Here is a 15,079-nt window from a genome sequence, read left to right on the forward strand (position 1 = left end):
CCGGCAGCGTCAATGCCAAAGCCTTAGTGCAATTATGTGTTATTATCTACGCAGTACATAGTGTACACATAGAGTACACAGTAAAGTGATTATCAGCAGTTATGCAAAGTATAACGACAGTTTATTCTCAGACACGTTACGTGCAGTGACAATGTATTCTCAAACATGTTTTGATGTAAATATTAGATACCAATTACAAGGTATGTCATGTTGTCAATACTATGGTAAACATTTCAATAATCTGTACACTGTATGTCAAAGTAGTTCATTGCTGTGATCATTCTCTTACTAAAGCTGGGATAATTTTAAGTAGATAGCAAAATCATAACATTTCCATTTATGTCCTGTTTATTCGTGTAATGACAGAGTGAGATATACATTTTTTGTCACCGAATTTTAATAATTTACCCAAATTATGTCATTGTTTATGAGAACTAATGATGAGACCGACTGCATTGCATTACTATGGACGGTGAAGTCAAATGAATAGGCCATTTCAGACATCTTGTTTTATTTACATGGCATTCAGCCATCACACCAGTAAACTCTATATAGACGTTGATCAAACATACAGGCAATTCAGGATATTCTTTTCATTGTTTATTGCTTTTTTATGTCTTCAAGTTCATGCATATGGAGGGTGAGTCACCTAACGTTACCGCAGGATATATTTCGTTTTTTTTTTTTTTTTTGGTCATCAGTCTACTGACTGGTTTGATGCGACCCGCCACGAATTCCTTTCCTGTGCTAACCTCTTCATCTCAGAGTAGCACTTGCAACCTACGTCCTCAACTATTTGCTTGACGTATTCCAATCTCTGTCTTCCTCTACAGTTTTTGTCCTCTACAGCTCCCTCTAGTACCATGGAAGTCATTCCCTCATGTCTTAGCAGATGTCCTATCATCCTGTCCCTTCTCCTTATCAGTGTTCTCCACATATTCCTTTCCTCTCCGATTCTGCGTAGAACCTCCTCATTCCTTACCTTATCAGTCCACCTAATTTTCAACATTCGTCTATAGCACCACATCTCAAATGCTTCGATTCTCTTCTGTTCCGGTTTTCCCACAGTCCATGTTTCACTACCATGCAATGCTGTACTCCAGACGTACATCCTCAGAAATTTCTTCCTCAAATTAAGGCCGGTATTTGATATTAGTAGACTTCTCTTGGCCAGAAATGCCTTTTTTGCCATAGCGAGTCTGCTTTTGATGTCCTCCTTGCTCCGTCCGTCATTGGTTATTTCACTGCCTAGGTAGCAGAATTCGTTAACTTAATTGACTTCGTGACCATCAATCCTGATGTTAAGTTTCTCTCTGTTCTCATTTCTACTACTTCTCATTACCTTCGTCTTTCTCCGGTTTACTCTCAAACCCGATACTCATTAGACTGTTCACTCCGTTCACCAGATCATTTAATTCTCCTTCACTTTCACTCAGGATAGCAATGTCATCAGCGAATCATACCATTGATATCCTTTCACCTTGTATTTTAATTCCAGTCCTGAACCTTTCTTTTATTTCCATCATTGCTTCCTCGAAGTACAGATTAGAGAGTAGGGGCGAAAGGCTGCAGCCTTGTCTTACACCCTTCTTAATATGAGCACTTCGTTCTTGATCGTCCACTCTTATTATTCCCTCTTCGTTGTTGTACATATTGTATATGACCCATCTCTCCCTATACCTTACCCCTACTTTTTTCAGAATCTCGAACAGCTTGCACCATTTTATATTGTCGAACGCTTTTTCGTAAACCACATCAAATACTGACGAACAGATTCCACAGACCGAACGTGAGGAAAGGGGCTAGTGTAACTGTTTAATACAAACCATACAAAAATGCAGGGAAGTATGTTTTTTAACACAAACCTAGGTTTTTTTAAAATGGAACCCCGTTAGTTTTGTTAGCACATCTGAACATATAAACAAATACGTAATCAGTGCCGTTTGTTGCATTGTAAAATGTTAATTACATCCGGAGATATTGTAACCTAAAGTTGACGCTTGATACCTCCGACATTCAGTTGCGTGTTGTAACAAACACGGACCACGGTCGGCGAGCAGCATCTGCAGAGACATGTTTACGATGACGACCGTGTTTACGAGTGTGGATGTAGTGCACTGTTGTGGTTTGGTCTAGCCGTCGCAGTGTCCGCATGTAGCGCTTGGTGCTATTGTTATTCTGCATTCGTCTCTGCACGCAGACCAACTGTAGTACACCATGTTACCAGACGTCTGTGATAGTGTAGTGTTGAAGGAACTGTGACCATGGTGTATTCGAACTCTGAAAAGGCGGAGATGATACTCATCTATGGCGAGTGTCGACGAAATGCAGCTGAAGCCTGCAGGGTGTATGGAGAACGGTACCCGGACAGAGAACATCCAATGTGCTGCACATTGCAAAACATCTACCGCCAGCTGTATGCAACAGGTATGGTCGTAGCACGCAAACGGGTCCGTAACAGGCCCGTCACTGGAGAAGCGGGTGCAGTTGGTGTGTTAGCTGCTGTTGCCATGAACCCACACATGAGTACACGGGACATGGCGAGGGCCGTTGGATGAGTCAAAGAAGTGTAATGCGCATACTGCATCGTCACCGCTTACACCCGTTTCATGTGTCGCTACATCAGCAATTACATGGTGATGACTTCAATCATCGAGTGCAATTCTGTCAATGGGCATTAACAGAAAATGCGTTGCAGTTCTATCTGTTTACCGATGAAGCGGGTTTCACAAACCACGTGGCAGTGAATCTACGGAACATGCATTACTGGTCCGTGGACAATCCTCGCTGGCACAGACAGGTAGAGCGACAGCGACCGTGGACTGTAAATGTATGGTGCGGAATCATTGGCGACCACCTCATTGGTCCTACCTTCATTGCAGGAGCCCAAACAGCTGCAACATACATCGCGTTTCTACAGAATGATCTGCCAACGGTGCTCGAAAATGTCCCACTGGAAACGCGTCGACGTATGTGGTATCAGCATGATGGTGCACCTGCACATTCTGCAATTAACACTAGGCTGACCCTTTACAGGATGTTCGACGTGCGTTTCATAGGACGTGGAGGACGCATAAATTGGCCAGCCCGTTCTCCTGATCTTACACCTCTGGACTTCTGTCTGTGGGGTAAGTTAAAGGAGAATGTGTACCGTGATGTGCCTACAACCCCAGAGGATATGAAACAACGTATTGTGGCAGCCTGCCGCGACATTACACCAGATGTACTGCGGCGTGTACGATATTCATTACGCCAGAGATTGCAATTGTGTGCAGCAAATGATGGCCACCATATTGAACATCTATTGGCCTGACATGTCGGGACACACTCTATTCCACTCCGTAATTGAAAACGGAAACCACGTGTGTACGTGTACCTCACCCCTCATGGTAATGTACATGTGCGTCAGTGAAAAAGACCAATAAGAAGGTGTTAGCATGTGTACGTAATGTGTTGTTCCAGTCTCTTCTATACCTAAGTTCGATCACCGTTCCCTTTGGATCCCTACGTAATTCGGTGCTCTCCGATACACACGATCGAACAGCGGAGGAGTGGTACTCAAGCGTCAACTTTAGGTTACAATATTCCCGATGTAATTAACATTTTACAATGCAACAAACGGCACTGATTACGCATTTGTTTGTATGTTCAGATGTGCTAACAAATTAACGGGGTTCCATTTTAAAAAAACGTAGGTTTGTGTTAAAAAACATACTTCCGTGCATTTTTTTATGGTTTGTATTAACCAATTACACTAGCCCCTCTCCTCACGTTCGGTCTGTGGAATCGATTCGTCAGTATTTGATGGGGTTTACGAAATATATCCAGCGGTAATGTTAGGTGACTCACCCTGTATATTGTGCATACTTGTTGCTTTACAAATATTTACATGCAATCTTTGGATCCATTATGTGAAGGCAACAGAGAGTACAATTGTAATTGTTGTGGAGGCAGTAGCGTTGAGGCAGCTGTGATAGTCGCTCACTGGAAGCAGTACCGTACAGGCAGAGCTGATAGTCGGTCATGCTTACGGTTATTGTGTAATGGCACACAGTTTGTTTGAAGTGTTCTTTAATTGTGTCTGTTAATATCAGTGCTCATGTGTTTAACGAAATGAATGTTGTACAGTAAAATCCACAAACTGATAATTTCAATAGCATATCTCCCAGCATCACTAACAATAATGAGCAAAGTTAACTGCAGGAAAGCAGCATGTCCAATATAAATCAATTAAATGCAGGCCACCCATTGACAAAAAAAGAAGGAATCGGAATGTATTTGATGCACAGATGCGAGGAGTAGCCTTGCACTATGGTTGTGCAGTCTGACGCTTACGTCTTCCATCAGTTATGATGCTCGACCTTGTCACCCCTGTGTAATTGAGTGACAGAGCTGTAAACGTAGGCGAGGGATATGTGTAAGCTGACATTGAATACACACCGAACATACATGGCCTTTCTGCCTGCAAGTATAACAAGGACATGGCTGTCCATTCTACATCAAGATTGCCTAACATCCATCTAAGACTAGGTAGGACAGACTAGGTTTAGTTGAATTATTTTTACTTGACGTGAGCCATTGAGAATGGTGTACATATAAAGGTGTTCCATATTTCTGCCACATGGCTGATGACTGTCCCATACTGGAGAAAGAAACTGTGACTAGTCTGGTGGCAGTTTGAATGGGAGTTCGAAGACTTGAAAAGAGTGTAATCCTAGTCCTGAACAGTCACTGGACTAGCCATTGGAATGTTTGAGCTTTAGAGTGTTCACACAACAGTGTTAGTTACATATTGTGTCATTCACCATCTTGATGTAGATGACACTCCTGGTATTTGATAAGTGGCTACTGATGATGTGCCATAGTCCCAGTTAAACATCACAGACGAAGGGCTCAATTTCGAAGGTTTGCAGTTGCGTGTGATCAGTTGATCTTGATGTTGGCTTTTCTGTAAGAGTGAGCCATAGTGACTCAATGTCAATTGACTCGAGTACTAGCGGTGACGAGAACGAAAAAAAAATTACATATGCTCACAACTCTTCAGATGGAATGCAATGGAAGATGCTCTCACTGCTCCTCTGCTGAAGGCAGACTGCCTTAACTACTTTGCCCGTCCAAACACATTCTCTGTCTAACCCAAATACTGAACTTATCATATGCTGCATTGCAAAAAGTAACTTATTTGGGGGCCACCTTTCCAAATACAGTGAACTTGGTATATTAAAACTGAAAAAATTTAGAAGATTTTATAGACTGATCAAAGTAATGCTGGGCAGAGCATATTTACAACTTGTGATGAGCTCTGAAATTCATGGAGGACACAAGGAAAAGCTGTGTTTCACTGGTGGCGCTTAGATAAGATTAGTAAGTTACGGAATACTCTCAGGCTCTCCAAAAGGGTGGCAGTGTCCAGCTGATCCGATAAGGATTCTCTAAAATCTGAGATGTGAAGCAATATCGGGAATTTAAATTCAAAAATATAGGCTCAAGGAAATTCTCTGCAGTCTTTCTGACGGATTTCACACTCACAAATGACCGTTGCAGTACCTATACTAGGACCTAACCCAATACCATCACTACCAAAACTTCTGCACTGCCCGTTCACCCAATTGTATCTCTAGAACAGTGGATAGAAATGTGATGAGGTACTAAATGAAGGCTAACAATCGGAACCCTTCCACATAATCCAGGGTCAAGCAGTGGTCCTACCTGATATTCTGACCAAAGTACTGATTCTGAATTATGATGCACTCACTAAAAGGCTAACAGTACCTTCTCATTTGATGTGCCTTTCCAGCACTGAACACATAAAGTGTTTCAGTATTACATTTTGAGCGTCCATAAGTAGGTTAATATGACACACCATCAAGGAGTTATCCAAATAGGTCACAAATTTATATGGCCGAACATAGTGTCAAGAAGGAAGCAGTTGACTGACCTAGAGAAAAGGCAGACTGTGAGGAGTGAGCAATTGTCAGAGGCGCTCTGAGCCCCTATTCATCATTATCACCAATCCGATGTGCAAATGACCCTTCAGTGACCACAGGCACCATTAACAGGCGTCTCACATAAAGGGGATAAGCTCACGCCACCCCTTGCTCTGACTACCATTGACCTCTGTACTACTACTGACGTTTGTACACAAACAAGCCCGTTTGCAGTGGTGTTGGGCACATGCGGTCTGGAATATCACTGACTGGAATAGAACTATCTTGAGTGATGAATCCCATTTCAAATTGAGCCCCAATGACCAGCGAAGATATTTCTGAAGACCCCCTTGACAGCGATGGGATACCGACCTGACCGTAACCTGCCATATGGCCCAATAACTACGTGTGATGGTCTGGGGTGCTATTTGATTTGATAACAGGCCCCCTTTGGCTGTCACCCACAGCACAGCGATACGTCGACGATATTCTACGCCCTATTTTGTTTCCCTTTATGGCAAGTCATCCTGGGCTTACATTTCAGCAAGATAACGCACGGTGCGAGGTAACGGGCGAGTTGTGGCGCCCTGGAAATATTCGAAGTTCAGAGTTGGCAGCCACCCCTCGAGCCAAACAGCAGGGCCGAGCTCGTTAGCATCCACGTGGTGCCTCACAACGGCCGAACCACGTGGTCCATGGAGCATGTGGCTGGGAATTCCTTGGTGACGCTGTGAGCTGAGAGGGCCAAAGATGGCGGACTTTTTGAAACTTTAATGGCAGATATTTCACAGTTCGTATAGAAATTAACAGTAGCCAGACTAATGATGATACCTCAAAAAGAAACATGTACATTACTATTAATTGCTCGACGATTCTGATGGTGTAATCAGATTTTCAATATCTGTATTAGTTTAAAGTTTAGTGTCTGCAGGTAAATTATACAGAAACGCCCAGCAACGAATTTACTAAATTTATGCGCTTCATCCGATTTCGACGATCGAAGTGTCATTAGAAAGCTGTTAGTGTAAACCTAAACTAGTATAAATTACAGGCATATAACCTGAATAGTACATGTGTTATTGGAGGTCAAAGTGGCCGATTTCTGTCGATGGTGTCAGGACTTAAGTACTCCACAGTTACACGAAAAAACGGTAGCAGCATGCCTATAAATATATTTATTCGTCTATGTCTTTGTTTATATCCGACATATAGTATTCATGAAGAAATTGGTTAAATATTTACTGTGTTATAGAGAGCACAGAGACATTAGGCTATTGGCCTACCTTTTATTCTATTCCTTTGATATATGTTTATTTAATTTGTTTATGTATCTAATAATGTGTGTTATAGCGTGTTTGTGGTCCAGCAGTAGGAATATTTATATAATTTCCAACTTATTTAAACGTAAAGCCAGTACTTCGATTGCGTTTCATTATGTTTGTGTGGGTGCGTTGTCATGAAGTTATGGCGCGAGCGCTCTAGCCATTCACAGAGCTCGTGAATGGGGAGACTGGATGGAAGCGAGTTCGGGTGAAGAGTTCTGGGGAGTACGGGACACGACACGGAAAGTGCTGGGCGCGACGGACACGGAATCGGCGAAAGACTTGGAGTGGAGCAGTTTGCGCGTGGTCGCGAGAGATAGAAATATTTCGTAGTGCCGACTTGTGTACTTGTGAGATTTCCGTGACTTCTGCAGTGAAGATGCAGTACGCGTTTGGAAGTGAATATCTCGCGAACTACGTTGTTGTTCATAACTAATTACGTGAAGTAGGAATCTATTGTTTCCCTGTTATTCAACTATATTTTATTTAATTGCTGAACCACCGACACCGATAAGTGTTTTGCAGAAATATATCGCATTCTCAGAAGTACTTCTACTATCTATTCATCATTTAAAGTCGTTGAGATAGTACCTGCAGATTTTATTTAATTACGATCTTTCATTTATAAATTTATATGTTGCATTCATAATTCGCAATTTCCGAGTGATAGAAACCTTCGAGCATTCTTTTCATGTGTGTATTCTTATCGTATACTGTAGACTTAGCACTATTTGGCCTGTAATGCGGCAACTACGTTTCCCAGACCCTAGACAACGAAAACAGCCAAAACTTTTAATATTTCAACGTTGAGTCTGAGGGTACATAGCTGAGGACCACACCGTTTCATCATGTCCGCAACGGCTGGACAAGGCGAGAGTTTCTATTTGTTGTCTTCGTGCTAGACAAACCATATCTTGGCGTGCAAGGTCATCGGACCTCTGCCTACTGAGAACGTTGGGAGCATTATAGGCAGGTGCCTCCAACTATTTCAGGATTATGACGATTTAACGCGCCATTTGGACAGTGACTGGAACGATATCCCTCAGGAGGACTTCTATCTGACTTATGAAATTTGTGAAGTTCCTTCTCTTGAATAAATCACCCAATTTTTCAGTTTTTGTGAAATTGTAATCACCTGTTTGTCTGTACATATACATCACATCAATGGTTCCCGTTCCATTATAATTTCTTTTTGGTGCGTCGACTTTTATGTCTTAGAGCGTGTTTAAAACTCTCAGATTGTTGACTTGTATAGCAGCGTTCCGCCTCTACATCGTACATCGTACATAACAGCAGTGATGAGACACGCAGTATGTCACACACACAGGCCAAGTGACGTCAGATTCCTCGAGTGTACGTGATTTCTACGCGATCTGATAGAGGTCGCTGGTTGATGGACACTGTTTGAGCTACTGTCAATTTCATTTGTGGTTCTTTTTGTTTGATTTTCTAATTGTTTATTAATTACTACTATAATTGTGCTTAATTATGAGAGTGAATGAAAGTGTTAATGCGAAACATTGTTTTGTGTTAAGTTTTTATACTGTACAGTAAAGTAATCAGGAATGTTCGAGAATTTCCTGTGTGTTAGTCATTCGTGCCAGGAATTTGTTGTAAACTATTTCGTCAGTTTATGGTACTGGAGAAATGAGATAATGATTTCGGTAATGTAGTTTTCTTAAGAGGGAATTACTTTTATATTTGTGGGTTCTCGAAATTTATTTATGTTAATTTACTATTCTGATTCAGAATTTTGATTGTTTTTGTGTATGTGCGCGGGATTGAGTGGGCTTCATGCTGTTTTCCGATTGGCTGCGAAGTTTCTGTGCCAGTCAGAAGTAAGCATATTCGGGCGTATTTTGGGAACTAGAAACTTCTTTTGTGTAGAGAGAAGAGTAGAGTCGGGGCTTGGATCTCATTGTGACCAAACCTGTTGATATGTGCTCCGTTCAAAATTATTAACGTTTTGATATTTCGGTACCAAAATGTTTGAGAAGTACCGTAAAGTGTGGGACAGAGTTTGAGTTAATGCGCGGGGTGAAATTCAGAACTCTTGATGACGTTTAAAGTGACTAAATTCCACGTGGTGTGTCGTTTACCCTGAACGTGAACATTGTGTTACGTGAGGCTGTTTATAGCAACATCTGAGCGAGCTATTCTAAAAGAAACAATCTGTTTGTAAACTTTACGGTGAAGAATAATTCGTAATTACCATAAACTGGCTACCGTTAATAATGCGAGGATGTTGACTTTTGAGACTTCGAACAGTTTAGAGTAAGGTTTGGTAGTGACTGGTGTATGCAAGCTTACCGCAATAGAGAGAAATTTTATGCACAGTAATACTTTCATTTAACCACTCCTTCCACCGACAAAAGAATTTTAGTGCAACTTGTAGTTACGTTGTGTACAGCCGTTTCTTCTATAGCTTTTTGCGGCTGAGAACTGCATGTCAGTAACTTCAAGGAGGCGCATGTGTTAGAAGAGATTCACCACGAGGTTAAGTGGAACTTTATACATTTTGCAACGCACCGCGCCGCGGCAGTATTATTCCACGGTGGCGTTGCCCTCTAATCTGTCTGTGTTAAATATAATTGCGGTAAAGTTTTTGTTAGTTGTTGGCAGATAATTTTAACCACAAACTGTGTAAAATTATGTTAATTTAGTGTGCTGAAATAGGACACAATAAATGAAGAATAAGTACATTTTTAAAAATTCTATCAGTTGTGCAGTTGCCATTCGATGTTTCACCGCCTGTCGATGCACACCGGCAGTTGTCCCCATAAAACCACTCTTAGTTTTTCAAAGGTTTTTTTTTTTTTTTTTTTTGCAGTGATTACGATATTTTTTTTCTTGTTCTGCAAACTGTCGAAACGCAAATGTCACAATCTACAGCGATGCGACAGTATTCATACTGTTGGAAAAATACTTTCTTTGCAGTGACAAGGGTATATTAACGTTGAAAAAATTACTGACTGGTCACAGGAGTGCTGGGCGGAGCATACTCACAACTTGTGACGACCTCTGCAATCCATGGAGGACTGAAGGAAAAACTATATTTCACTGGCGGCGGTGGGACAATATTAGACGATATTAATAAATTAAGGAAAACTCTCGTCCTTTCCAACCGGATGGCAGCCTCCCAGTACTTAGATATGGATTCTCTAAACCCAGAGCTGGGAAACGATACGGGGAATTTAAATTCAAAAATACAGGTTCAAGTAAAATCTCTGCACTCTTTCTGATGGATGCCCCACTCACAAACAACCGTCGCTGTACCCGTCGGGACCTGAACTGACCCATTACCAACAGTATTTTTGTGTCATCCGTTCGCTCAGATGCATTTAACATAGTGAACAGCATAGCTGTGAGGTATGGAACGAAGGTTAGTTCACCTCCGAGCAGTGGTTCTACATGACACTCTGACAGAAGCACTAATCCTAATTTACGATGAACTCACTAGGAGGCTATCAACGTCTGCTCGTCTGATGTGACCTTTCAAGATTGAATAAACTTAGTTTTTCAGTATTACATTTTAATCCCACCCTGAGCACGTTCATATGTTACAGGATTTGTAAATTGAGAGAGAGGTATTGAGAGGTTTGACTCCAATGCATTCTTAGAAATTCTAATGGTAGCAGGGATAAAATACAGTCAGCGAGAAGTTACCTATACTCTGTATTAAAACCGGACAGAAAATATAGGAGTCGAGGTAAATTCAAGGGAAGCAGTAGTTGAGAAGGAAGAGAGACAGAGCTGTAGCCTATCCCAGATTGTATTCTACATGTACAGAGAGCAAGCAGTGAAGGAAACCAAGTGATTATTTGGGAGTTAAGGTTCAGGAAAAAGAAATACAAAATTTGATATTTGTCAATAAGGCTATGACGCCATCAGAGATGGCAAAGTACTTGGAAGGGCAATTTAATGGAAAAGATAATGTTTTGTAGATAAATGATAAGATGAACATCAATAAAATGCTCCTCACCCAGGCCCAAGGGATGTCAACTGGCCACCGTGTCATGCTCTGCTTTAAGCTGTCGTGCAGATGGGATATGGAGGGGCATGTGAGTATTGTGGTAGGGAAGGCGAATGGCCAATTTCTGTGTATTGGGAGAACCTTGAGAAATTGCTGTTCATCTGTAAAGGAGACATGTTCTTGAGTACTGCTCCAGTGTTTGGGGTCCGCACCAGGTATGATTAAGGGAAGACATTGAAAAAATTCAGAGGCATACTGTTATGATTGCTACCGGTAGGCTCTAGCAACACGCGAGTGTTACGGAGATTCTTCAGGAACTCAAATGGGAAACCGTGGAGTATAGGTGACGTTCTTTTCTAGGAACATTACTGAGTAAATTTAGAGAACCGGCATTTGAAGTTGACCGCAGAACGAATATAGATTTCGAGTAAGGATCGCGAAGATATGATCTGAGTAATTAAGGCTCATGTGCAGGCGTATAGACGGTCGAGAAAGAAATTTTCGCTCTGCAACGGTGTGTGCACTGATGTTAAACTTCCTGGGAGATTGAAACTATGTGCCGAACCGAAACTCGAACTGGGGATCTTTGCTTTTTGTGGGAAAGTGCTTTACCGACTGAGCTACCCAAGCACGACTCGCGACCGCTCCTCACAGCTTTACTTCCGCCAGTACCTCATCTCCTACCTTCCGAAGCTGACAGAAGCTTTCCTGCGAAACTTGTAAGTCTAGCACTCCTGGAAGAAAGTATACGAGTACTGTGGAGACATGGCTTAGTCACAGCCTGGGGGATGTTTCCAGAACGACATTTTCACTCTGCAGTGGAAAGTATGAGATCACGTACTAGCGGAAGTGGGGATGGATCGTGATTCATGCTTGGTTAGCCCAGTCAGTAGAGCACTTTCCCGCGAAAGGCAAAGTTACAAAGTTCGAGTCACTGCAAGGGATTTTCATAGAGACCGTTGTTTTTCCCTCGCTCTATTTGTGAGTGAAACAGGAAAGGAAATGAATAGGAGTGGTACAGGATACCCCCGCCGCGTATCATACAGTAGCTTACGGAGTATGTACATGGCTCTGGCTCTGAGCACTATGGGACGTAACATCTATGGTCATCAGTCCCCTAGAACTTAGAGCTACGTAAACCTAACTAACCTAAGGACATCACACAACACCCAGTAATCACGAGGCAGAGAAAATCCTTGACCCCGCCGGGAATCGAACCCGGGATATGTACATGTAGACGTAAATGTGGTCAGCGCACCGCTCTCCACACAATGGAGCCGCTACTTCTCCTTAGAGTAGCTCCTCAGTTGGCATCACGAGGCTGAGTGCTACCTGTACCAGTTCTCCCACGAAGGGAAAATCCTTGGCAGTGTCGGAAATCGAACCTGGATCCTCCACATGGCAGCCATCTTCGCTGACAGCTCAGCTATGAAGACAGACGAAAGTAAAGCAAGGTAGATGGAACGTAGTCGAGCCAAATGCTGAGGGAATTAGATCAGTAAATGAGACACCAAAATTAGTACATAAACTTTCTTGTTTGAGCAGCAAAATGGCTGATGGCTGTAGTAAACAGAAATCACGCTGTAGTCCGGAAATAGGAAAAAAAGTTCTTCTGAAATATAAAAAATGCTAACTCGGTTAGAAATTTAAGGTTTACAAAGTCATTTCTGAAGATAATATTCGACTGGATGTATTTTTCATTCCAGCGTATCTGTAGTGAGGAGATCCTCTTGTTAAAACGGGTCGACGGTCGTGACCAGTTCTGATGTCATTCAGGCGAACATCTGCGCGAAGCATGTACGAAACCAGTGACTAAGTCTAATATCGGTAATAGTATGCTACAGAGAACATTCAACTGTGATTCCATGGGACCTCTGGTAGTAATAGAATGCACCATGTTAGCTGTGAACGACGTAACATTATTGTGGACCACTTGCATCCTTTCATGCTTGACATGTTCCCCGACGGCAATGACATCTTCCAGCAGGATAACTGTCCGTGTCACAAGGCAGGAATCGTCCTACAGTGGTTCGGGTAATAGGAAAGTGAGTTCCGAGCCCGTATACCACCGCCTGCCACTTAATGGGGACTGCATGGCTTGTTGTTAGACATGCGGTGGCATACTCCTCCACAAACCTACCAAGAACGTGTCGGATGCCTGCCACTTAGAATCGCTCCTTTGTTCCGCTCCAAAGGTGGACCAGCATGCCATTCAGCAGATAGCTATAATGTTTTGGGGATTTCCAACATGCTGGGATGTTGACATGTCAGCAACTTGTCATACTGTTTCAATATGTCAAACAGCCAAAGTTGCAAAACAGCTCTTTTTATTACTTGATGACGATTTTTTGGGTCTTTGTTTATATCCATTCTCAAACCATTCTGTGAAACAATACGCTATAATTACAATTTATTACGTAAAGTACCAAACAGCCAATGTGTGTCACAAAATGCAATGTCTGACGATCAAAATATGTACCATCCAATCTGAATAAAAATTATTCCACACAGCAAAAGAATCTTGACAATCGTTATCCAAAGGATTGCAATGCAAGTGATCATGAAACCGGGTACAAACAGAAGCTGACAGTATAACATTAGTCACCATGAGGTGGCGCTCCTATCGGACGTTTTGGAGAAATCTTTATTGCATACCGTAATCATCACCAATACAACAAAATAACGAATACAGGAGTTTGTAACGTGTGCATGTTTGATCATGCACTGGTATTGCTGCTCGCAGTGTGGTTTCAGTTGCCTGAGACTGCAGTCGTGTGTGGAAGTTGCGTTTGCGTGAGTGTGTGCGTGCGTATGCGTGTCTATTGTTGACGACGGCCTTAATGGGCGAAAGTTTTAATTATGAGAGTCTTTTTGTTGTGCCTATCTGCGACTCAGCATCTCCGCTGTGTGGTGAGTAACAACTTTCCTTCTCATAACATTGTTACATTCCATTCTGGGTTTTCCATTGTTTGAATACAGGAGTTTGTAAGTCACGCCGCTAAGAAATTAGACATGGCTTTTTTTTATACAGAGTTTCTTAAACTGAAACAGAAAGTCAGTTTGTAAACAGAAGAACACACACAGCGCCACACTCAGTGCGCAGAAGCATTACATAAACCACTGTTTACAAACAAGCATATGCCAGTCCAAACAAATAGACTAAAACAAAACCTTGTAATAAAACCGATTTTATCTTTTGTAATAAAAAGATTTCAAATTTTAAAATGACAGTAACAAATTGTAGATTAAAAACAAAATTTTATAATGAAACCCAACGGTTTATCTTTCCGTAAAGAAGAAAATGTATTGTAAAAGGACAATCACAGCAACAACCACTAACAAACATTAAGCTCCTAGTGGCTTATAACATGTTAATCAACAAACTTTTCCGCCATAAATCGGACCTAGTGGCCTAAATCGAAAACAAGACCATTTTTTACTCTGCCACCACGTATCACTAAGGCACTATGTTACCCCAGGTACCAACGAGGTTGTATGACAACAGGAGGGAAGAGAACAGTCTAACGGATACCACCACAATAGTTACATGGCATACTGCAGCACAAAATTCTTTAAGCGTTATTGACTTAAAAATAATCTCACTATAAAATTAATAATTGAATCATTTTGTTTGTCTGCTCATGTTACTATGAAATTAATGGATAAATTAGATTGCACTGTTAACGTAATTAGTTTTTGGATAACGTTTGTAAAATTCTTATTTCTTACATTAATCTCCCCCACGAGAAAGTTAAAATTAACATTGTTAAAGAAACAGCTGACTTAGCGTTGCAGTTTAAGATGGCTTCTGTAGTCCACCTTGTGGCTGCTTTCCAACTTGATGAACTGCAAACGTC

Source organism: Schistocerca serialis, chromosome 8 (genome assembly GCF_023864345.2).
Source record: "Schistocerca serialis cubense isolate TAMUIC-IGC-003099 chromosome 8, iqSchSeri2.2, whole genome shotgun sequence".
Taxonomy (NCBI): Eukaryota; Metazoa; Arthropoda; class Insecta; order Orthoptera; family Acrididae; genus Schistocerca; species Schistocerca serialis.